This window comes from Salmo salar, chromosome 13, assembly GCF_965601325.2.
Source record: "Salmo salar chromosome 13, fSalSal1, whole genome shotgun sequence".
In the NCBI taxonomy this organism is placed as follows: Eukaryota; Metazoa; Chordata; class Actinopteri; order Salmoniformes; family Salmonidae; genus Salmo; species Salmo salar.
The window spans coordinates 34,271,975-34,298,406 of record NC_138303.1 but is presented as its reverse complement, the minus strand read 5'-3'; the positions used below and the strand labels follow the sequence as shown (position 1 = coordinate 34,298,406).

General features: G+C 41.8%; 1 protein-coding gene across 2 annotated transcripts in view; it reads left to right on the top strand.

Moving 5' to 3' along the window:
* Nucleotides 1–7,545: 7,545 nt before the first annotated feature.
* Nucleotides 7,546–26,432, top strand: part of LOC106566896 (vitamin D3 receptor A) — a 112,645-nt gene continuing 93,758 nt past the window's right edge. For both annotated transcript variants that reach the window (XM_014135457.3, XM_014135458.3), the window contains exons 1-2: nt 7,546–7,630; nt 8,034–8,173. The gene's annotated coding sequence lies outside the window, so the exon portion shown is untranslated. The remainder of the gene's footprint in view (nt 7,631–8,033; nt 8,174–26,432) is intronic.

Here is a 26,432-nt window from a genome sequence, read left to right as displayed (position 1 = left end):
TTTGGGAGAGAGTGATAAGCAGCCTGAAACCTATAGCAGTAGCCATTGCACAGATTGAGGGAGACAATGCCATCCTGTCTGATGTTCAGACTCTGCTTGCAGATGTAAGAGATTAAATCCGTACTGCCCTGCCCACTTAACTGTTGCTCCAAGCGGAGAAAACTGCAGTTCTGAAATACATCAAAAAGCGTGAAGACTTCTGCCGGAAGTCCATACACGCCGCAGCATACATGTTGGACCCCAGGTATGCTGGCAAGAGCAGCCTGTCTGGTGCAGAGATCAACAAAGCCTATTGTGTCATCACTACCGTGTCTCGCCTCCTTGGCCCGGATGAGGGCAAGGTTCTTGGCAGTCTGGCAAAGTACACTTCCAAGCAAGGGCTTTGGGATGGAGATGCAATATGGCAGTTGTGCCAACATACTGTATCTCATCAGCCACCTGGTGGAAGGGACTTTGTGGATCTGAGACTCTTTCCCCTGTTGCCTCCATCCTCCTCGAAATCCCACCAACATCAGCTGCCTCAGAGCGCGACTGGTCCTTGTTTGGGAACACACACACCAAAGCACACAACAGGCTGACCAATACAAGGGTTTAAAGATTTGTGGCCATACAGGCAAATGTTAGGCTTTTTGAGCCTGACAACGAGCCATCCTCAACAAGGTTGGAAAGTGACAGTGAAGATGAGGCCTCAGAGTCTGATGTTCAAGAGGTGGACATTGAGGAGGTCCAGGGAGAAGACATGGAAGCCTGAGAGGAAGACAACCAAAGCTTTAGTTTCTAGACTTTAATTTTACAGATGTATGTTGAAAATGTTTTTGGGAGATGCGATGGATCATTGAGGATCATTCAATATTCTCTTTCTTTTGTTGTTCAGTGAAATTATCCCATGTGAAGAGTCAACTCATTTAATTAAAATTAAATTCATAACAATTGTTTTTTCTATTGGAAGGATTTAATAATTTGCAATTATGTCTACTTATGATAAGGTAAAAGGTTTGTTTCTGTCTCCATATGAGATGTTAAATATATCCAATGCAAAAAACATCTACATTTAAATGTATGTTTAATATTCATATGAATATTCATTTGCATATATTCCCGTTAATTCCTATGTATTATTAATTCATTCCCACAGAAAGCTTCCACCTCTGAATATTCCCCAAAATGTGCAACCCTACTTATCCTCTGCAGCAGAGGTAACTCTGTATCTTCCTTTCCTGTGGTGGTCCTCATGAGAGCCAGTTTCATCATTGAGCTTGCTGGTTTTTGCGATTGCACTTCTAGAAACTTTCAAAGTTCTTGAAATGTTTCGTATCGACTGACCTTCATGTCTTAAAGTAATGATGGAACGTCGTCTCTCTTTGCTTATTTGAGCTGTTCGTTACAAAATATGCCTATGTTCTGTATACCACCCCTACCTTTTCACAACAGAACTGATTGTCTCAAACACTTTAAGAAGAAAATAAATTCAACAAATGAACTTTTAACAAGGCACACATGTTAATTGAAATGCATTCCAGGTGACTACCTCATGAAGCTGGTTGAGAGAAAGCCAAGAGTGTGCAAAGCTGTCATCAAGGCAAAGGGTGGCTATTTGAAGAATCTCAAATATAAAATATTGATTTGATTTTTGATTTGTTTAACACTTTTTTGGTTACTACATGATTCCATGTGTTATTTCATAGTTTTGATGTCTTCGCTATTGTTCTACAATGTAGAAAATAGTAAAAATAAAGAAAAACCCTTGAATGAGTAGGTGTTCTAAAACCTTTGACCAGTAGTGTATAACGTGATTTGACGTCCTTTTACCTGTGGCCAATGACCTTGAGCCTTCTTGGATGGGCACTTCTAATGTAAATCTATGGCAGCACCCAAGGGGGCTTGAACTGCCTAGCTCTCCCTGTAGATTCTGCTGCGACGTAGTGTCCCCATGATTGACAGAACACTGAGCCAATCATGGTGCAACTAGTGAAGATTACCAATGCCTACGCTCTGTATTTTCCGCTGGCTGCCCCTCCACCACAGTAAGCACTGAGGTAGGCTGAAACACCTGCATTTTGGAGCTGCCTTACTCAAGGAAGCAAGAAAGAGTCCATGTTTGTATGCGGCTTATTCCCTCAATAAATTAATTGTTTGAAGACTGATATGTGACACGAATTAATGCCAAAATAACATGCAAAATAGGCCCCACCTGCCCTGAATTACGAGTCGCAACTGCTATGGCGTCATCTTAAATGAATTCAGATTAGTTCTATCAGAGATACTTTTGAGGAGAAACTCCATTGGAAAAGTATTAATGCTCATTGTGTACGTTGCCCATAGTGCTGAGTGATTAGTGCTTTTGATGTCGGTTCGGATTAAGATCGATTATGAAAAATGGATTACGTTTTTTGATTCATTATTTTTAGAACATTAAATACATTATGAAATATAGCTTTTTAATGGAAATTCCAAAGCCCAAAATAGTGAGTGTCCACTTGCAAAAACATTTCAAATATTCCATTGTCTCTGTCAGGTCCACATTAGGTAGACATCAATACAAAAATAAGAAATTACTATGAAATAATTAAATATTTCAGCTGTGTATATTACTTAGTTTTTATTTAATGACTAAACTGATTTTCATTCTTTAAAGTCACCTCATCTCTGTTCAGGCAGTAGCATTCTGCCAGCCAAACCTAACACAAACTGGCTCTAACCAGACTAGAAAAAGGAGTGGGAGACCCCGGTGCACAGCTGAGTTAGAGGACAAGTACATTAGAGTGTTTAGTTTGAGAAACAGAAGCCTCACAAGTCCTCAACTGGCAGCTTCATTAAATAGTACCCGCAAAACACCAGTCTCAACGTCAACAGCAAAGAGGCGACTCTGGGATGCTGGCCTTGTAGGCAGAGTTCCTCTGTCCAGTGTCTGTGTTCTTCTGCCCATCTTAATCTTCTCTTTTTATTGGCCAGTCTGAGATATGGCTTTTTCATTGCAACTTTGCCAAGAAGGCCAGCATCCCGGAGTCGCCTCTTCACTGTTGACATTGAGACGAGTTTAACGAGTACAATTTAATGAAGCTGCCAGTTGAGGACTTGTGAGGCGTCTGTTGCTCAGCCATCACGGTGAGCTATTCAGACACCCGCTAAGTTCGGGGCAACCTAAACTCAGAATTAGTATTAGAAATATTCTCTTACCTTTGCTGATCTTCGTCAGAATGCACTCCCAGGACTGCTACTTCCACAAGAAATGTTGTTTTTGTTCGAAATAATCCATATTTATGTACAAATACCTCTGTTTTGTTCGTGCGTACAGATCACTTATCCAAAGGCATAACGCGCGAGTGCGGAACGAGAGACGAAAAGTCAAAATGTTCCATTACCGTACTTAGAAGCATGTCAAACGCTGTTTAAAATCAATCTTTATGGTATTTTTAACGTAAAATTGCGATAATATTCCAACCGGACAATAGCATATTCATTCAAGAAGAAAAAGAAGGAACGGCGTGCTCGCATGACCGCGCATATCCAATCCCTTTGTTGCCAGGTACACCACTCAGTAACTGAGCTCCTATTATCTGCCCAGTGACAGGAAAATGCTCAAACCACTTTCTGAAGGCTTTAGACAGCCAATGGAAGCCTTAGGATGTGCAACGTCCCCCACAGACACTGTAGCTTCGATAGAGAATCAAAAGAAGAACTACAATTCTCAGACTTTCCACTTCCTGCTTGGATTTTTCTCAGGTTTTTGCCTGCCATATGAGTTCTGTTATACTCACAGACACCATTCAAACAGTTTTAGAAACTTCAGAGTGTTTTCTATCCAAATCTACTAATAATATGCATATTCTAGTTTCTGGGCCAGAGTAGTAACCTGTTAAAATTGGGTACGTTTTTCATCCGACCGTGAAAATACTGCCCCCTAGCCCAGACAGGTTAAACCCTTTTTCCATAAGGTATTGAGTGAATTAAGAGGAACATCAACATCATTTTTAGCATAGGCAAAGAAGCAAACTTCAGGTTTCCATCAAAATAACAATTATTGCGAGTTTAAGAATATGGTGCAAGAGAAAAGATAAATCACCATTATTTTCCATTAATGGATGTCGATTTAACTTGTTTTGATGCCTATGACTAAGTAATTTTGCCTGAGGAGGTGAGGTATATGGCCAATATACCAGGGCTTAGGTCTGTTCTTAGGACATAGCCCTTAGCCATGGCTAATAACAGCTCTAAGCCGTGGTATACTGGCCATATACAGTTGAAGTTGAAAGTTTACATACACCTTAGCCAAATACATTTAAACTTAGTTTTTCACAATTCTTGACATTTCATCTTAGTAAAAATTCCCTGTGTTAGGTCAGTTAGGATCACCACTTTATTTTAAGAATGTGAAATGTCAGAATAATAGTAGAGAATTATTTATTTCAGCTTTTATTTCTTTCATCACATTCCCAGTGGGTTAGCAGTTTACATACACTAAATTATTATTTGGTAGCATTGCCTTTAAATTGTTTAACTTGGGTCAAACTTTTCGGATAGCCTTCCACAAGCTTCCCACAATAAGTTGGGTGAATTTTGGCCCATTCTTCCTGGCAGAGCTGGTGTAACTGAATCAGGTTTCTAGGCCTCCTTGCTCGCACACACTTTTTCAGTTCTGCCCACAAATGTTCTATAGGACTGAGGTCAGGGCTTTGTGATGGCCACTCCAATACCTTGACTTTGTTGTCCATAAGCCATTTTGCCACAACTTTGCAAGTATGCTTGGGGTCATTGTCCATTTGGAAGATCCATTTGCGACCAAGCTTTAACTTCCTGACTGATGTCTTGAGATGTTGCTTCAATATATCCACATCATTTTACTCCTCATGATGCCATCTATTTTGTTAAGTGGACCAGTCCCTCCTGCAGCAAAGCACCCCCACAACATGATGCTGCCACCCCCATGCTTCACGGTTGGGATGGTGTTCTTCGGCTTGCAAGCCTCTTCTTTTTCCTCCAAACATAACGATGGTCATTATGGCCAAACAGTTCTATTTTTGTTTCATCAGACCAGAGGACATTTCTCCAAAAAGTATGATCTTTGTCCCCATGTGCAGTTGCAATCCATAGTCTGGCTTTTTTTATGGCGGTTTTGGAGCAGTGGCTTCTTCCTTGCTGAGCGGCCTTTCAGGTTATGTCGATATATGACTCGTTTTACTGTGGATATAGATATTTTTGCACTCGTTTCCTCCAGGATCTTCACAAGGTCCTTCGCTGTTGTTCTGGGATTGATTTGCACTTTTTGCACCAAAGTACGTTAATCTCTAGGAGACAGAACGCGTCTCCTTCCTGAGCGGTATGACGGCTGCATGGTCCCATGGTGTTTACACTTGGTACCATTGTTTGTACAGATGAACGTGGTACCTTCAGGCGTTTGGAAATTGCTTCCATGGATGAACCAGACTTGTGGAGGTCTACCATTTTTTTTCTGAGGTCTTGGCTGATTTCTTTTGATTTTCCCATGATGTCAAGCAAAGAGGCACTGAGTTTGAAGGTAGGCCTTGAAATACAGGTACACCTCCAATTGACTCAAATTATGTCAATTAGCCTATCAGAAACTTCTAAAGCCATGACATACTTTTCTGGAATTTTCACAGCTGTTTAAAGGCACAGTCAACTTAGTGTATGTAAACTTCTGACCCACTGGAATTGTGATACAGTGAATTGTAAGTGAAATAATCTGTCTGTAAACAATTGTTGGAAAAATTACTTGTGTCATGCACAAAGTAGATGTCCTAACTGACTTGCCAACACTATAGTTTGTTAACCAGAAATGTGTGGAGTGGTTGAAAAACGAGTTTTAATGACTCCAACCTAAGTGCATGTAAACTTCTGACTTCAACTGTACCACAAACCCCTGAGGTGCCTTATTGCTATTATAAACTGGTTAACAACTTAATTAGAATAGTAAAAAGTAATTTGTCATTCCCGTGGTACACAGTCTGATATACCATGGCTTTCAACCAATTTAGGGCACAAACAACACAGTTTATAATTGTAAATAAATCCTGTTTGCGCATGTGCAGAACTATATTTAACATTTTTACATTTACATTTTAGTCATTTAGCAGATGCTCTTATCCAGAGCGACTTACATTAGTGAATGCATACATTTCATACATTTTTTTTTGTACTGGCCCCCCGTGGGAATCGAACCCACAACCTTGGCGTTGCACACACCATGCTGGCGTTGCAAACACCATGCACTACCAACTGAGCTAAATCAGACAGGAGAGTTTGAGTGATGAATGTTGGACAGAGGATCTCAATCTCTGTGTAAGAAACACTTGGATAAACTTCAAAAACTGAATGTTAGTCTATTTTCTGGCAATCGTGCCATTAATATGTGCCAGATGTTAAGACTACGAACAGTTATAATGGCCAATTTGCAAGATTTACTTATTTGAATAGGCATATGCTACTGACTAAAATCTGGGTTTCTAATTGCAATTTAACTTTGCCATGGTTTTCTGAGTTAGAAGCAGGCAGCCTATAACCCCTGATAGGCAAACATCTCATTTCAGGGAAAAGTCCACAATGAAACTGACATTAAATGTGGAGAATGATACATTTGCGATAGAGCTGTGACCATGATCACAATTGATTACTTCCAATTTAATTAACTAAACATGGGCATTAATAATTGCATAATTACACAAGGCTACAACAACAAACGGAGTTATATGCCGTTTATTGAATCGTTTGCCAACTCCAGGTAGGCAACACAAGTGGCACAAATTGATTTGCAATGACTCCAGTGATATCTTCATTTCAACATATTTATTGTATCAAATGGTAGGGTACAGTAGCATACAATAGCATAGAAATTAATAACCTACTTGATGGCCAACCGATGTAAATGTAGCCTATCATTTTCCACATTTAATGTAATTTCCATTGTGAACTTTTTCCCATAACAGAAGCACGCTAGGGTGTTCCATAACTTCCATTTCCAATGGGACGCGCGGTGCATTCTGGACAACATTAGCAAGCATTTCGTGAAGAAGAAGTACAACATCACACATATTTTCACTGTAATATCCTATCGTTTTGGAATCGTGACATTACGTACTTAGGAGGAAAATAGGCAGATGTCTCGACTCATAACTCGTTCAGATGGTAGTCGAAACCAATTAGCAAGTAGGAAATGTCCGAGTTTCTTTGGTCCGACTAGCACATTAACGCGCATCATCATACATTGACTTTGGGAAGGTGTTGCGTGACGATAGTTTAGCAACTTTGTGACGCACCATGACAACCGGAACGCGATTGGTCGACAGTCTGCAGGGTGGAGCGTTATACGCATTGAATTAGGATAGGAATTCTAATACTAGAATAAGTTATAAGTTCCTCCATTCATTGCCCAATGGGATTCCCCTCTCCTCCTTTCTCTAATATCGCTGGTTCTATTCGACCAGAAAAGTGAGCCTGTCATGCTCTTGTCCAATTAAAATAAGATACTATTCTTACACGTTAGTTATGATTGGTTGCTCGCGGTGCTATATGTATAGATGTGCATTTTCTGCTAAACTATGGGGCGGGACAAGGCAGAATGGTGTTTATTTCAGGGGTAGACTAAAGACGTGTCTCTTCGTACTGATTGATTACCGTGAGTTGTTTTGCGAATGAGTTTACCATTTGGTCTTCATAACATGCACGTTTCAAATACATTTGATAACAAGGCGCTGGCTGAGCAATGTGTTTTTGTTGCGTTTGAGGCTGAAATGATTGGCTCGCGTAAAGCTGTACGCTTGAACAGCGCTGCTAGCTCTCTTGCTAATTTTGACAGAACAATGTGGCTAACTAACTGTCATTTTAGTGCGATCAATTTAGTTATGTTAAATGGTGTATTCTAACATTGTAATATAGCTACTTAGCAAATATGGTTCTTGATGGAATATCAGAGTAACTTTTATTATGCATATAAATATGTTGCTTTGATTTATCGTATCCTACTCATAGCTAGCCGATTGACGTTAGCTTTGTGTAACGCATTGCCATTTCTTTCACAGTTAAACACCAGAAAAGTTTCCATTGAACGAAGAACACGTTCACCAGATAACGTTACCAAACCTTTAGAGAATTCTTGAACTGGCTTCAAATTTCAGTCCCGATACCCAGCAAAGTAAAGAAGGGTGATATGCCACATCAGGTAAGAAAATTGCTTTTAAGTTAGCTAGCCAGCTTGCATAAGGCTAGCTAACGTTAGTTGCTCAACTCGATTAATTCACAACAGAGACCACAAGCCAGCCACAGCTAGCTTTGAAGCTAGGACCCTTGGTAGCTCTTGAAAACCCTTCTGTATGTAGGGTTTTCAGTTGTTAGCTTCGCCCACCGTTGGCTGCGTGTGAACAACTTCTTCGTGTGGCTTTCTGGCAGACTAGGCGCTAATTCTTCTTCTGTGGGTTTTTTTTGGCAGACTACAACCCCCAAAAGTTTATTACCTCCACCAACTGGACGGGGTTAACAAACCAAGGTAAAAAGAAAACCCATGTGTGATAAGGAACCTAATTTAATCCACCCAAAATAAAGCAATAAAAAAAACTCCCTTCCTTCAAATCTCGATCTCCCTTCTCAGGCTCTATGACTTACTTGAGGGTGGTACTGCTTGTGACAATACTCCATGCAACTCCTCTGCTGAGAAGTCTTTCAGTCACAGGAACCGTTCGCTGCATCCACAATTATATTTATTTTCCTGGACTTGCTCTCCACCTTGGCAGTGCCATTAATCACCATAGCTATAAAGGCCACGAAGTCCACCTTCTTAACCTTGAACATATCTGGGACCTGCTGTTGGAAGGGCAACCAGTGAAGGTTTCTTTGGACTACTCAGGGGCACCATTCGAAACCTCAACCATTTTAACAGCCGCTGCATATGAAACGCTCTGGACAGCGCTGACTTTGGCCACCTCTTCTCGTTCACCCTTGTTGGGCATTCCAAAGCCATGGCTTCATGGTTCCCACCAGAATTGCAACATGTTACATTCATCACTTTTAAAATGCATGATATGATCTTTTCCAGAACTTGGACATCTTGGCTTCTCCTTTCTGCAAACACTTGAAACATGTCCAAAAGCGTTACAATAATCACACTAAGTTGGTATTGTAACAAGTGCTCCGACTCTGTAGTTCATATAACCCAACTGCACTTGAGTAGGGAGAGACTCCATATCAAAAAAGAACAGATACTCTTTTTCTTCAAAGTGCCACACGATTCATCTGACAAACATAAATCACTCCAGGAATATTTTTCATGTCTGCAACATCAAATTCCCACGATACGCCAGATTAATATTGTCTCACCCCCTGGGGTGCCCTGTTCCGAAGCGACACACCGAACACATCAAACTTCTCAAATCGGGTGAGACGTAACACACTTTTGAAACTCAAAGGTTATTCATACTCCTTGACTTATTCAACATTTTGTTATAGCCTGACTTCGAACATAGATAAAATATTGTTCTCCCCATCTTCATGCAATACCATATGACAAAGTGATTTATTTTTTTGAATTTTTTTTAAATTACATTTTTGCACATGTATTGAAAATGAAATACAGAAATGTCTCATTTACATACTTTAAGTATTCACACCACGAGTAAATACATGGTAGAATTTCCTTTGGCAGAGATTACAGCTATGTGTCTTTCCGGGTAAGTCTAAGAGCTTTGCAGACCTGGGTTGTACAATATTTGCCCATTTATTAGTTTCAAAACTCTGGCACTCAGGAATGTTCATTTCTCTTTTTGGTAAGCAACTCCAGTGTAGATTTGGCCTTGTGTTTTTAGGTTCTTGTCCTGCTGAAAGGTGAAATCATCTCCCAGTGTCTGGTGGAACATAGACTAAACCGGGTTTTCCTCTAGGATTTAGCCTGTGCTTAGCTCCATTCCGATAATTGTATGGCCTGTAAAACTCCCCAGTCCTTAACAATTACAAGCATACCCATAGCATGACGCAGACACCCACCACTATGCTTGAAAATATAGAGAGTGGTAGTCAGTAATGTGTTGGATTTGCTCCAAACATAACAATGTATTCAGGACAAAAAGTGAATTACTTTGCCATATTTCTTGCAGTATTACTTTAGTGCCTTGTTGCAAACATGATGCATGTTTTAGAATGTTTTATTCTGTACAGGCTTGCTTTTTTTTCACTCTGTCTATTACGTTAGTATTGTGGCGTAACTACAATGTTTTCTATCACAGCTATTAAACTCTGTTTTAAGTCACCATTGGCTTCATGGTGAAATCCCCAAGTGTTTTCCTTCCTCTCCGGCAACTGAGTTAGGAAGGACGCCTGTATCTTTGTAGTGACAGGGCGTATTGATACACCATCCAAACTGTAATTAATAACTTCACCACGCTCAAAGGGATATTCAATCTGTTTTTTTTTTTTTTTTTACCCATCTACCAATAGGTGCCCTTTACAAGGCATTGAAAAACCTCCCTGAGCTTTGTGGTTGAATCTGTTTGAAATTCAGTGTTCGACTGAGGAACCTTACACATAATTGCATGTGTAGGGTACAGAGATGAGGCAGTCATTAAAAAAATCATGTTAAACACTTGTTGCAAACAACTTGATCTGAGTCCACCTGTGGTAAATTCACTTGATTCGACATGATTTGGAAAGGCGTGCACACTCCTGTCTCGATAAGGTCCCACAGTTGACAGTGCATGTCAGAGCAAAAACCGAGCAATAAGGTCGAAGGAATTGTCCGTAGAGCTCTGATACAGGATTGTGTCTAGGCACACATCTGGGGAAGGGTACCAAAACATTTCTGCAGCATTGAAGGTCCCCAAGAACAGTGGCCTCCATCATTCTTAAATTGAAGAAGTTTGGAACCTCCAAGACTCTTCCTAGAGCTGAGCCAAACTGAGAAATCAGGGAGAAGGGCCTTGGTTAGGGAGGTGACCAAGAACACGATGGTCACTCTGACTGAGCTCTAGAGTATCTCTGTGGAGATGGGAGAACCTTCCAGAAGGACAACCATCACTGCAGCACGCCACCAATCAGGCCTTTATGGTAGAGTGGCCAGATGGAAGCCACTCCTCAGAAAAAGGCACATGACAGCCCACTTGAAGTTTTCTATTAGGCACCTAAAGGACTCGCAGACCATGAGAAACAAGATTCTCTGGTCTGATGAAAGGTTCTGAATACCTATAATATTTGTTAATTTTTTTGTTATAAGTTTGCAAACATGTCATTAAGGGGTGTTGTTTGTGTGTTGCTGAGGAATTTGTTTTAATTAATCAACTTTACAATAAGGCCTGTAAATGTTACAAAATGTGGAAAAAGTCAAGGTCTGAATACTTTCCGAATGCACTGTACCTCTGCCAGGTAACTCTTCTTTGTAGTTAACATTTAATTGAGAAGGTTGAAGGAAGTATTTCCAGCAACCCAAGAAGCTTATCCAGTCAACTGACTACTAGTGATGGGCATTCTGTGTCTTTTTCTGTGAGCTGGATTATTTGGCTCCCAAACTACTCTTTGCTAAGTTAATGCATTGAAATTGACCTAAAATCATGAAAAAAAAAATACTCTAAATTTTAAAGCCTAAAACGTTGCCTACTATTATGTCAGATCGTGAAATGTGAGTTCAAATACATTTTTACCATAAATTATTAGATGGCATGCAACAAAAAAAAAATGAAGATAATGATGTTCTCTTCTCACTATTGTTCCTGCACTGAGGAATTACCATCTTGAGACTATTTATAATTTATCTGCAGATAATTGATGTCTGGAGCTCAAATGGCAGTAGGTATAGTATGCATATCAGGGAGCCAAATGAAGGTCTTTTTGCTATGTGATTGGGTTCCCGACTTTCACTAAAAAGTAGTTTGTTTCGAACAACCCATCACTACTGGCTACACACAGTCATAGACAAACATCTGCAACACAGACCAAAAGGGGCAATATTGCTGGAAATGATTTGCCAGATATTGTATTAGGTTTGGCTTTTTAAGGCAATAGTGGCTAACCAGGGGTGAAACAATGTACATTTTTGCATTGTTTAGATAGGCGCTGGGAGCTTACGGTGTCAGAACCTTGAGATTTGTTTGACTCTTTTCGTTGGAACACATGGAAATTGCATGTACTTTCAGAATAGTTTGGTGGGCTACTCTTAGGTGGTCTGTGAGCTACTGGTAGCTCGTGATCGACCTGTTTGAAACCCCTGTTCTAGTGTGTTGGGGGTCAAAATGAAACTTTGGTTCTGGTGTTATACTTTATTCCATGTTTTATAGAGAAGCTTCTCAGGAACACAGAACACCATTTCATGAGGATGGGACTTTTTTGTGGGGTAAAATGACTACGGTACCTGTAGTTTAAATAATTAGGTATATTCCTAATTTCCTCTTCAAGTGCTGGATTTTCACTCGCACTGGCCAATCCACCATTCATTTTGATCTATACTTCAACCCTCCGATGTCCAGAGTAACCTGTCTTTCCCAGTATAAGGCCATTTTGCCATTTCTATTTACAGTTCATCCCTCCATTTTAGTATATCTTACGAGGGTCCTGAACATCCCTAATTTGTAGCACTTCTAACATTATTGCCCTACAAATAAATACTTTTACCCAAGTGTATAAAGATACTATTCCCTAACAACCATTCCTGGACCTGACTCCAAATGCGAGCCACTGATGGACAATACCAGTAAAGTTGTTCTATTGGGAATCCCGAGTGGGGTGTACTCCCTTGGTGACAGGCAGTGGCTGAGACGGCAGATGTTCTGACTTTATACATTGCACTCCTTGAGAGAGGCCAGAGACCTGGTTTGAGATACCAATACTCCTTAGCCGGCCCACAAGAAGGGAATGGTCTACCGTGTCAATAAAAATAGCAGCACAACATTGCAATGGTGACATCATTTAGGACCTTTTGTAAGGTTGCAGTGACACATCCATAACCTGAGCGGAAACCAGATTGCATACCTGAGAGAATACTATAGACATCTAGAAAGCCAGTCAGTTGATTATTGGCAAGTTTTTCCAACACCTTTTGATAAGCAGGCAAAATGGAAATGGGCCTTTAACAGTTAGGATCAGCTTGATCTCCCCTTTTTTTTAATGAAGTGGTGATTTAAAGAGCTCAGCCATGTGCTCCTTGTCAGTAACAACCCCATCAACATTAAGGGACATGGGCAGCTGTGAGGAAGAGGGTTTATTCTCCAGGTCCTTAACCGTTTTCCAGAACTACTTCGGGTTAGACCAACAGAGTTACTTTTAAGGAACAGTTCTAACTTTGGCCTTCCGGATAGCTTGAGTGCACTTAATTCTCATTTGCCTCAACGAGAGCCAGTCAGCCTGTGTGCGCCGAGCATTTTTGTTTCCGTGACTCAATATTCTGGACAAAAACGGACAAATGTAACTAAGACTGGGAATGTCAATACAATCAAAGTTAGCAAGGGCAATGATCACAAGGCAGTCATAACATGGCTAATAGGCTAGCGTATCTATGTAGCAAGCTGAAAACACAGCGCCTAATGTTAGCTAGCAAGGTGTTAGGAGGATGTCATGCCATTGGAGGAGTGGGTGAGTGACTGACTTTTTCCCCTCATTGGCTACAGCTAGAGATGCAAGTGTCATTTGGTTAGCAAGAACTTGAATGACTGTTACACAGCATATCTTTTGCGTTCGCTAATTCACTCTGGCTATGTACTCCGATTTTATAACTCTGGTCTGCATTTTACAAACGCGCAACACCTGCTGAATATGACCGGTGTCACTAAACGTAGGCAAAAAAAGTAAATGTTAATCAAGAACGCTCTAGATAACATGTAGCCAGCTCTGCTACAGCAAGTAAAATGGCCAGTGTGAGGTGTTCTCTCATTTGTGACTGGAAGTAGCTTGCCAGTTTGCCTGGGTGCTTGGTTGGAACAAGCATGCAGAAGGACAAGGAGGCTACAATTCCCATTGTTTATCAGTGCAATTTTGACGGCTAATTAGCTGAAAAAGTTTGATTTGTCTAATGTTCCTTAATGAGAATTTAGCTCATCTTGCTCTAACATGGTTGTTAATCTTGTTGATATGCATAACTGCGGGAGAGAGAGAGCCTACCTTTTCATGGTTGTTTTATTAATAGGACTGTAAAGTTCCAAAATGTAAGAGGACTCCTGTGGTGTTTACATATTTGCAGAAATCCATTCAGGTGTATTTTGTGGCCTTTGGCGAATGCATTCTAATGATCTAAAGTCGCGCTGTTACAACTGCCTGTAAACACACAGACCAGTTCAAAGGGAATGATGGCTGGCCCGTGTGGCAAATAGCTTGTTGGTGTAAAGGTCTACTGTAGCTCTGATTGGCTATGGCGCACCGGTCTGTGTAGACTCCAGTCCTGGACAAGACGGGTGTTTTATTTACTGCAGTGCCTAATTGTCCAAACGTACGGCCGCTTTCCCACTGTATTGCATTCACAAATGCCTTAGTATACGTAATTCCCAAACATTCTAAATTTATGAAAACGTGAAAATTACAATGTCTATAGTCTTGTCAGAATTATTTTTTATTTTTTTCATAGTCATCCTGGGGCTGTATTTGAATAAGATTTAATGTTGCTAAAATGCTGTCAGTTGCACTTTAAATGCAGCAATGTTTCACATGTTATTTTTAAAAGAGATGGCTAACCGCAAGTGTGCTGCAATAAACACATTTCCACTGACCAGCTGATGATCATTAGAAACTGAACTTCTTATTGGAAGTTATTCTGGAAAAGGGAGACGCTAACAAATTAGCAACATCAGAGGATGCTAACACCTGCTGCAGCCGCTGCAAACTAGCCGACAACAAAAGCTAGCTAGCAAGACCGTGGGAAAATTACTGCTCGCTATTGCGCAATGACCTGTTGGCCTTCAAGAAGGCAGACGTTTCCATATGTTTTTGTAAAAACGGTCCTATTCATTAAGTCAACATGATTGGTTGATCCCACTGTCACTCCAAAATGTTGCCCTAATAAAGTTGAATGGCACATACCTTTGATCTAGCTTTTGATGTTCTAGCCAATGGCTGACTTAGCCAGCTAGATTGTATCTCCCCAGAGACGGAAAAGAAAAATCCTGATTGAAGAGAAAAAGATCCAATCTTCAGTTTTTGTTAGAAAGTAAAGGGTTAAGTCAGAATATCGTTGAAAAAAATATTTCAAATATAAATCCTGAGCCCTTCTGAAGGTGTAGAAGGCCCATTGTTCCCCACTGTTTGGGTTAGAGTGGCTCTTTTTCACTATTCTGAATGTCTAAATTATCTATATGTTCTGAATTATGAACCCAGAAATACTGGACATTTTTTAACTGAATGTGGTGGTTTGACAAAATTACAATCATGGTCTTGAATTGGACTCATATTTTTCTGGTCTTGACTCTGTCTAGGACCCCTTGTCCCCCTCCCGGGTCTCGACCCCTCCGGTATTGGTCTTGACTCGGCCTCTCTTTGCTCCGGTCTTCAATCGGTTTAAGTTTAGGTGGTCTCGAACACAACACTGCATTGTAAAGTTATTTTTGGTGTTGATGATATACTCTAGTGATGGGAGGATAAACTATACTGCTTCCTGCAAATAATTAGCGTAGGCTTAGAAGTGTGACTGGCCTGCTAGCCAGCTGCACGGCAAGATGGTTAAGACATTTTCAATTCAGTAATATTAAGCTATGCTTACCTATTGTAGTGCTGTAGCCACTGAATTCTGGTTTTATTCTTCCAAGTGAAAACTTCCATTTACAAAATTCGGCGCTGGCACAATACAGCGCAGCCTCTCGGCCACAGTTTCATCAAGTAGTCACACACAGCTAGCAAGCTAGCACTTGTCATAGAATGGGGCTGGCAGATCATGAATTTGAACCAAACACCAGCAACCGATAGCTATATCAGAACGTAGCTAGGAAAGCTTTATTTTGTAACCTGCTGGGTTCTTTTTGTGTCTCAAACCACATTTCTATCCAGAGTTTTTATGTGAATGAAGTCATACTGTATATAAAAACAAAATCTCAATGGCTGTGATGGAATCAAAGTTTCGGGACAATTTTATGCTGACAATTTGTTTGACATGGTGGGATGATTGTCTGTACAATTTATAATGTGAGAAATGGCAGTGGAAACACTTATAAAATATATTTTTTATAACCAGCATATCGAAGTAAACTTTGGAGTCATGCGATTATGGTGTGTGTGTGTGTGTGTGTGTGTGTGTGTGTGTGTGGTCCTCCCACTATGACTTGGGAAACCAGGCAGTTTATTAGGTGGCGAAAATGCAGTGATCTTGATTAGTAACAAGAATTACGCACGCCTCTAGTAAGAGGGAACGCAACACCCTGCTACAACTCAACTCTCCGTGGTGTGAAAGAGCTATGGACTGTAGGTGTGAGTAAGGATGACAAAAGGCAGAGATTTACCGTTTACAGGGAATTTATTCCGTCGCACGGTGATTTTGGGGAAAAGGGGCTGGACAGAACCAAAGAAAGAAAATATCAAAGCCCCCTCTCCAACCTTACTAGCACCACCTGGTGCACTAACCAAAATACAGGGGATGGTCTGCCCAGGTCTTTCCTAGTGTGCATAGACAACAAACTACTACGGGTAATGTATGCCCGCGGGCCTCTTGCCTAAGCACTCCCTAGGTACATTCCCCTTCCCCCCTGGGAACAAATGAAACAGAATAACACAAACTACTTCACAACAAAACCTGAGAACACTAACCCAGGACATTAAAGAAAACTCTCTCTGAGCACCAAACACAGACCATAAGCTTTCTCAGCAACAACTAACTCTGTACAAACCCAATTCTCTTTCTGAGAAACTATATATATATATATATATATATAAAACCCTCTGCCATCAACCTCCTATCCCTGCAATCATCTCTCTGCAATCATTTCCCTTCTGAGCAACAGAACACTGGCTTATATAGCTGGAGAAGGAGTTGTTAATTGGAGACAGCTGCATCCTGACGAGGAGGCGGTGTCAGTTCTCCAATCAGTAATGGGGCCGACCAATCAGCTGCTTGGAGAATTTCAGGAAGCCATTTCCTGAAATACATACAAATACACAACACAGAAACTGGGGAACGTAACAATACTCTTTTCAAATAAGTATCGAGGGTCCTATTCTGGTGACATGATGATCAATGCTTGACTGCAGTTTTGAAAAATACTTGTTTAAAAAAAGGGTAAAACATTTTCTTTTATTCTCCCCAATTTTGTGAAATCCAATTGGTAGTTAGTCTTGTCCCATCTCTGCAACTCCTGTATGGACTCGGGAGAGGAAGGTTGAGAGCCATGAGTCCCCCGAAACACGACCCTGCCAAGTTGCACTGCTTCTTGACACACTGCTCGCTTAATCCGGAACCAGCCGCACCAATGTGTTGTAGGAAACACCGTACAACTGGCGACTGAAGTCGGTGTGCATGTTCCCGGCCCGCCACAAGAAGTCGCTAGAGTGTGATGGGACAAGGACATCCTGGCCGCCCAAACCCTCCCCTAACCCGGACGATGCTGGGCCAAATGTGCGCCGTCTCCCGGGTCACGGCCAGCTGCAACACAGCCTGGGCTCAAAACTGCAGTCAAGCATTGAATCCCCGCTGCCATTTTTGCGGTCTGTCCAAACAATTAGCCAAGCAAGGTAAGTCCCTCAGCCCTAATTTCTGATTGAGTGTACAATTCTGTTCACTCCAGGGCCTAAAACGCCCCATAATTCAATTTGCGATGATTGTACATCTAAGAAAAGTCTGCCAAAACTTTTAAATCAATATGGAGAAGTCAACATACAAGTGTAAGTAAAAATGAATGTAAATAAGTTAGAAATTGGGCTACTAATGCACACGATGGCAAAAACACATCTCGTAAAAAACAAACTATTGAAGCGATGACAAGTGCCATTTTCAATGAAGTACTTTTACTTATAAATTTGAGACTTCAGTTTTCAGCAGTTTGAAACATTTGTAAAATAAAAGTGCTAAGAAAATGTTTTTAATGAAGTGCACTGAGCCCATCCGTAGTAAAAAAAAATAAAAATTGTGCAGGACAAGGATTTTATTTTTCAGACTAATCCGACACTGACCAGACCGTCCTTGAATGTACTATTTATTTGTTTACAGCTTGTTTACAGACGGAAGTCTAGGGGTTACCAGTATAGGGTTTAATAGTCACATTCCAGGAGCACCAGAAGCATTGTCCCCTGTGAGCCTGCTTCTTTTCTTCTCGTAAATGGCGCCAACTTCTCTAAAGACCCGTTCATTTGGAACGGAGGACGTTGGGGGACAGAGGAATTTTCTTGCAGGAGGAGGGCGTAGGCTGAAGCTTGCCACATTGTATTTCCACCACTAAAGTGGATTATCCTTCCTTCGGTCTATCAATGGCTCTTCGAGAGAATTTCCACCTCAAGGCTAGCCGCAACTCCTCATTGCTGGCAAGGTGTGGTGTCCAGGTAGAGTCTGTTACATTCTATCAATGAGACCCCGACTAGACTGACCCTGTACAACTGTAAGATTTCATGTTTTACCGAGGCATGGCTAAACGACGTCACGGATAATGTAGAGCTGGCTGGCTTCTCCGTGCATTGGCAGGACAGAGCAGCTACGTCGGGTAAGATGAGGGCGGGGGTGTGTCTATTTGTCAACTGACTGGAATATGTTCCGGTATTCATCCAATGGCATTGAGGAGTATACCACCTCAGTCACCGACTTCATCAATAAGTGCATTGACGACGATGTCGTCCCCACAGTGACCGTATGTACATTTCCCAACCAGAAGCCATGGATTACAGGCAACATCCGCACCGAGCTGCTGCTTTTATGGAGTGGAACACTAATCCGGATGCCTATAAGAAATCCTGCTATGCCCTCAGATGAACCATCAAACAGGCAAAGTGTCAATACAGGACTAAGATTGAATCCTACTACACCGGCTCTGACACTAGTCGGATGTGGCAAGGCTTGCAAATTATTACGGACTACAAAGGAAAACCCAGCCGCGTGCTGCCCAGTGACGCGAGCCTGCCAGACGAGCTAAAAGCCTTTTTTTATTTTTATCATGCTCTCTTTGAGGCAAGCAACATTGAAGCATGCATGAGAGCACCAGATGTTCTGGATGACTGTGATCACGCTCTCCGTAGCCGCTGTGAGCAAGACCTTTTACAGGTTAGCATTCACAATGCTGCGGGTCCAGACAGATTACTTGGGCGTGTACTCGGAGCATGCTCGGACCAGCTGGCAATTGTCTTCACTGACATTTTCAACCTCTCCCTGACCGACTCTGTGTAATACCTACATGTTTCAAACAGACCACCATGGTCCCTGTGCCCAAAGAAGGGAAGGTAACCTACCTAAATGATTACCACCCCGTAGCACTCACATCGGTAGCCATGAAGTGCTTTGAAAGGCTGTTCATGGCTCACATCAACAGCATCATGCCAGAAACCTGAGACCCACTTCAATTTGCATACCGCCCCAACAGATCCACAGAAGACGCAATCTCAATCGTACTCCACATAGCCCTTTCCCACCTGGACAAAATAAATCCTTATGTGAGAATGCTGTTCATTGACTACAGCTCAGTGTTCAACAACAGTACACACACAAACAAACAAACACAAACAAACTCATCACTAAGCTAAGGAGCATGGGACAAAACACCTCCCTCTGCAACTGGATCTTGGACTTCCTGACAGGCCTTCCCCAGGTGGTAAGGGTAAGCAACAAAACATCTGCCACACTGATCCTCAACACTGGGGCCCCTCAGGGGTGCGTGCTTAGTCCCCTCCTGTACTCCCTGTTCACCCATGACTACGTGGCCAGGCACGACTCCAACACCATTTTAAGTTTGCTGACGTCAGTGATCGGGCCATCACTGTTGTCAACTATGAGACAGCCTATTGGGAGGCGGTCAGAGACCTGGCAGTGTGGTGCCAGGACAACAACCTCTCTCTCAATGTAAGCAAGACAAAGGAGTTGATTGTGGACTATAGGAAAAGGAGGGCCGAACAGGCCCTCAATAACATCCACGGGGCTGAAGTGGAGCGGGTTGAGAGTTTCTAGTTCCTTTGTGTCCACATCACCAACAAACTATCATGGTCCAAACACACCAAGACAGTTGTGAAGAGGGCACGACAAAACCTATTCCCCTTCAGGAGACTGAAAAGATTTGCCATGGGTCCTCAGATCCTCAAAAGGTTCTACTGCTGCAACATCGAGAGCATCATGACCAGTTGCATTACCGCCTGGTATGGCAACTGCGCGGCATTTGACCGTAAGGCATTACAGAGGATTGTGCATACGGCCCAGTACATCACTGGGGCCACGCTTCCTGCCATCCAGGACCTCTATACCAGGTGGTGTCAGAGGAAGGCCCAAAAAATTGTCAGACTCCAGTCAACTAAGTCGTAGACTGTTCTCTCTGCTTCTGCATGGCAAGAGGTACTGGAGCGCAAAGTCTAGGACCAAAAGCCTACTTAACGGCGTCTACCCCCCCCAAGCCATAAGACTGCTGAACAATTAATCAAATGGCCACCCGGACTATTTAAATTACACTGCTACTCGCTGTTTATTATTTATGCATAGTCACTTTACAAATCACCTCGACTAACCTGTACCCCCCGCACATTGACTTGGTACCGGTACCCCCTGTATATAGTGTCATTATTGTTTTGTAATTTCTCTTTTTCTTTTCTATTTTAGTTTATTTAGTCAATATTTTCTTAACCTGCAATGCAGTTCATGAAATAGAGTTAAGGGCTTGTAAGTAAGCTTTTCACACTGTTATATTCAGCCCATATGACAAATAAAATTTGATTTTATTCTCTGGCTTTTTTGGGTACCTGCCTGTGTCTCCGTGCCCTCTAGTGTCTCCTCCATCTGAGTCGTTTTTTTCCCTATCTCCCATGTGGCAACCAGCTCTTCTTGGTCAACTTCTTTTAGCCATTCCTTGGTTAGAGTATTAGCAGAGGAGGAAGGGTGGCTCGTATAGCAAGGATCTAAGAGACAAGCAGGCTCTCCATCTCCTGCCTTACTGTCCTTCATTTTGGAAGAGCATCTTTAACACTTGGAGTTTTGGAATGATACAGGAGACGGAGGACTTGTAGTGGCTCATCTCTAGGCTAACCTTCTTTTGGTGTCAGTGTTTCCACTAGTTTTGCCACGAGACTCTGATCAGCTTTCAGAACCCTTAATTCTCCCCCCGTGTAGAGGTTAAGAGCCCTCTTCTTTTGCAGCGATCTCTCCAGTATATGGAGGGTGGAGTTCACCTGAGTGGAGCAGTCTTGAATGATTCTATGTTCAAGGAGGCCAAGGTCCTTCAGGATATCAGAGGCACTTTTTGGCAAGTATGGAAGGCTAAAATGGGTTGCACAGGATTTCAGCATTTCAATGATTTTCATCACTGCCCTCTGGCTGATGAGGCCATCGTAACCACTAGCTGAAGTGTATGGTCACTGCAGCTAAAGTCTGCTATCTCAGTGATCCTCATAACTTTGACCATGTAGGCCCCTCTGTTTCTGAGGACAAGAATCATGCAGTCCTTGGCTATGCCCCATTCATCCAGCATGCCCAGGAACATCTGACTGATGTACTCGCCAGTATTGCTTTTGTATTTAGGACCGCTTGCTGACGTATTCAATTTCAAACTCATCAGTGACTCGGTCGTTCCTGACCAGCAGTCAGTGGTGAACTACAGGCATTTCTGTGCTGTAGAATTTCACTTTTCAGGGTGTATCTAGGTTCGGCGGTGGCCATTACATGCTTGAAGCGTACACCTGAAACAACGCCAAAGGGCAAGTTCTCTGTAGCGATCATCTCTGTTAACACTTTGTCAATGTTTTTGGACCTGTTGTCTGTCTTCTGCCACTTTGCCTGTCTCGCAAACATCTGTGGAAGAGTGGGTTGAGCTGGCGTTTTGTTTTAGTTCTCTTTTCTTGTCTGCTGCATCAAACAAAGCAGGGGGATGACTCTTCAGATAGTACCACGTATGGTATTTGATGTTTTTACTTTTCGCTGTGTCCGATCCCATGCTGACTCATTACATGAATTACACAGTGCCACTCCTTGTGTTGGTTGAGTGAAATGGTCCCACACCACACTTACACTTCTCTTTTCAGCCATCTGCAATGGAAAAAAACTAATGCTTTTCATGCATACTGGTGTTGACTCCAATCAGAATCTCCAGTTAGAATCAGTGGAGGCTAAGTCTTCCCATAGACAGACGTGCGCATTCATTAGTTATGTAGTTAAGATATGTTGTCAATATTCCTACAACATTAACAACTGCAATAATGGCAATGATTTGTAATAGTAAATCCAAAAGACAACTCATGACACTAGAACCAAATTCTGCTCATCACTTCTGCTTATTTATTTAATGCTCATTTGTTAAATTGGGTAAATAAAAAGGGCAAAAATTCCATTAACTTCCACACCACTGTTTCCTCTGGAAAAATGTGGATGGGGGGGATGGGTCTGAAGGGGGGGTCTCCTATAATTTTTATGTAGAAGGACTGAAGCTCAGTTCTGACTTTTTAAAAGGACATTCTACTCAAAAATGAATGAAAATAAAAGTATGGTGACACCATGAGCCCAATAACACATCAGTAAAATTATTTGTTGAAATAATGGGGTTCCCTATCTGCATTTACCTCATAGGGCTAATCATTAGCCAGATTCCAAATTTGATCTTTTAACTAGTTATTATGCTATTGATTATTTTGGTCCCAAAAAACTTGCATAAACACAGTAAATATTATGTAGGCCTATCTGTTAGGGTAACTTTGACTAAATCGCCACTTGCTTGTACCATTTTATGTCACTATTACCCCCCCCCCCAACACTTTCCCTGGTTGCCATTACTCTTTCTCAACTAAAAATGTTTCATCACAATTTGAAGTCACTCCAAAACAAATGTTTTTGAGGTAGATGGTGTTTTACCCTACAATTGACCGGTGTTACATTTAGCCCCACTCTCCCTTATGCACTCATTGCGGAGCTGTAATGTGCTTAACCATGCAGATGCTAAAACTCTGGTTTTAAAATGGTGCAGTTAACGTGTATTTAGCAGCCTTTTGATTTAAACTGCTGTTTTCGTGATTGCAATAATTGTTGTGCATTGACTGCTTGTCAGAATGCATGTTTCCTTCCCTATGATACTCTTCTTTTTTTCATGTTCCATATTTTTTTTGTTTGGCGGCAATGATTTTTGCCGTGGCACAGCGCAACAGCAAAAATGAGTGTAGCAGAAACAGTTTGTTCTACACACAATATAGGTAAATGCATTATTCAATACTGTGTGTGTGTGTGTGTGTGTGTGTGTGTTACCTTGGCTAAGAGCCACAGCTCATGAAAGCTTAGTTGGCTAGTTTAGCGATCTATCAAGGAGTGGGCGGGTTGTAATCATACTGCTATGACTGGATAGCGCGAGGCTAACCGCTCACATCTCCTTGCATGTTTTGGTCAGATCATTTGCTGCTGCTGCTACTACAGTGTTTCTGAATATATATATATATATATATATATATATATATATATATATATATATTACACACACAATCTTTTGCTACTATGCACTTGGATTTGCTATGTAGAGGGACAATATATTGTGTAAATATCGGCTCGTCCGATTAATCGGTCATTCTGTCAGATGGCAGCCAACTTGTCGGGTGAAGGAAGGATGGGGGGAAAAATGACAGCTTATAACACATACACACTGATATTGAAATTCTAACTATAGGCTTATTTGTAAAAAGTTAAGGACGGGGGGACATGACTGAAAATGGCGGAGTAGGTTCATTAAAATGTTCATATGACACTTCTATTGTTAATCCACAGATAACAAGGATTCCCTTTATCTATGATTTAATCTTTCCTAATTTCTTTCAAATACCCACTTTGGTTTGTATGCTCTTGAAAAACGATGAGTTGATGGGAGAGGCAGGACTTGGAGCACATCTCAAATAGAACCAAGCGGGATGTTTTCTTTCTTGAGCTGATAGTCGTGGGGCCGGAACATAATTGTAAATCATTTGTAGACTGCAAAATTGGCTGCAAGAAGCCCAAACAGATATATTTGACCAAAACATAATAATTTTAAACCTTGCTTACATTTTATATACAATCAGTTTCTCTATTATGCGTGGGAACAGATTTCCATAATTAAAACCACGTGGAGCTGATTTCCTGGTGTTAGTCTTATGTCCAAAACTTGGGGGGCCAAATAAAACCACCCACCGGTCAAATTCAGTTGGATGCTGTTGTGTGGTTTATGATTTGATTAGGGTTCCCTTTTGAGTGGCCATAACAGCCACTCAATACTGTGCTGCCGTATTCATTGACCTGGCCAAGGCTTTCGACTCTGTCAATCACCACATCCTCATCAGCAGACTCAATAGCCTTGGTTTCTCAAATGATTGCCTCGCCTGGTTCACCAACTACTTCTCTGATAGAGTTCAATGTGTCAAATCGGATGGCCTGTTGTCCTGGCCTCTGGTAGTCTCTATGGGGGTGCCACAGGGTTCAATTCTTGGACCAACTCTTCTCTGTATACATCAATGATGTCGCTCTTGCTGCTGGTGAGTCTCTGATCCACCTCTACGCAGACGACACCATTCTGTATACTTCTGGCCCTTCTTTGGACACTGTGTTAACAACCCTCCAGACGAGCTTCAATGCCATACAACTCTCCTTCCGTGGCCTCCAACTGCTCTTAAATGCAAGTAAAACTAAATGCATGCTCTTCAACCGATCGCTGCCTGCACCTGCCCGCCCGTCCAGCATCACTACTCTGGACGGTTCTGACTTAGAATACGTGGACAACTACAAATACCTAGGTGTCTGGTTAGACTGTAAACTCTCCTTTAGACTGTAAACTCTCCTTCCATCTCCAATCCAAAGTTGAATCGGCTTCCTATTTCACAACAAAGCATCCTTCACTCATGCTGCCAAACATACCCTCGTAAAACTGACTATCCTACCTATCTTCGACTTCGGCGACGTCATTTACAAAATAGCCTCCAATACCCTACTCAATAAACTGGATGCAGTCTATCACAGTGCCATCTGTTTTGTCACCAAAGCCCCATATACTACCCACCACTGCGACCTGTACGCTCTCGTTGGCTGGCCCTCGCTTCATACTCGTCGCCAAACCCACTGGCTCCAGGTCATCTACAAGACCCTGCTAGGTAAAGTCCCCCCTTATCTCAGCTCACTGGTCACCGTAGCACCACCCACCTGTAGCACGTGCTCCAGCAGGTATATCTCTCTGGTCACCCCCAAAGCCAATTCCTCCTTTGGCCGTCTCTCCTTCCAGTTCTCTGCTGCCAATGACAGGAAATAACTACAAAAATCTCTGAAACTGGAAACACTTATCTCCCTCACTAGCTTAAAGCACCAGCTGTCAGAGCAGCTCACAGATCACTGCACCTGTACATAGCCAATCTATAATTTAGCCCAAACAATTACCTCTTCCCCTACTTATTTATTTATTTTGCTCCTTTGCACCCCATTATTTCTATTTCTAATTTGCACTTTCTTCCACTACAAATCTACCATTCCAGTGTTTTACTTGCTATATTGTATTTACTTTGCCACCATGGCCTTTGTGCCTTTACCTCCTTTATCTCACCTCATTTGCTCACATTGTATATAGACTTATTTTTCTACTGTATTATTGACTGTATGTTTGATTTACTCCATGTGTAACTGTGTTGTTGTATGTGTCGAACTGCTTTGCGTTATCTTGGCCAGGTCGCAATTGTAAATGAGAACTTCTTCTCAACTTGCCTACCTGGTTAAATAAATAGAACCCCATTCAGTCAAATGTTCCCAGCTCGTCGGAGTTATTTCCTAGTAGCTGTAAAAAAAAAAAAAATGTTGAGTAAGCTTAAGTTGGTTCAAAGTGTAGTACAAACTGTCAAGCTAAAATGTTTCAAACACTAAACATCTCCATGTTCAGCTATCTTGGCTATAGCTGAGCTATAGCAGTTCCCTGGTTTGTGTTGTACAGATGAAGAGCTTTCTCTTGACAGCTCCCAGATGGGCAAGGCTTGTGAAATATTCCCATGTACATGCTTTGAAAACAGAACTGAAGGTGTATTGTTCGTTGTGTTCCCTCTACCACACATTGGGGAAACGAAAGGCATGCTGTACTGCCGTGCCCCTGACTCGGAGCGAGTGGACTACTCGGCTACGAGTGACACGGGAAATCATTCGACAAGATGAAAATCGTTTAAAAAAAACGATGAGTAGAGACCCATGCCATTATTAGTTCTACATTATTACCCTTTGCCTCACTATCTTTCGCTATTTTCCTTGAAGATGTTTAGGTATAAGTATTTCACTGTTCAATCACTACACCCCAGTAGCCTTGCAGCCTTAGTAGTGGATACCATTTCTTTAAAGGCGCTAATGGTTTCCACAAGAGTGTAATTGCAATGGAACAACACAA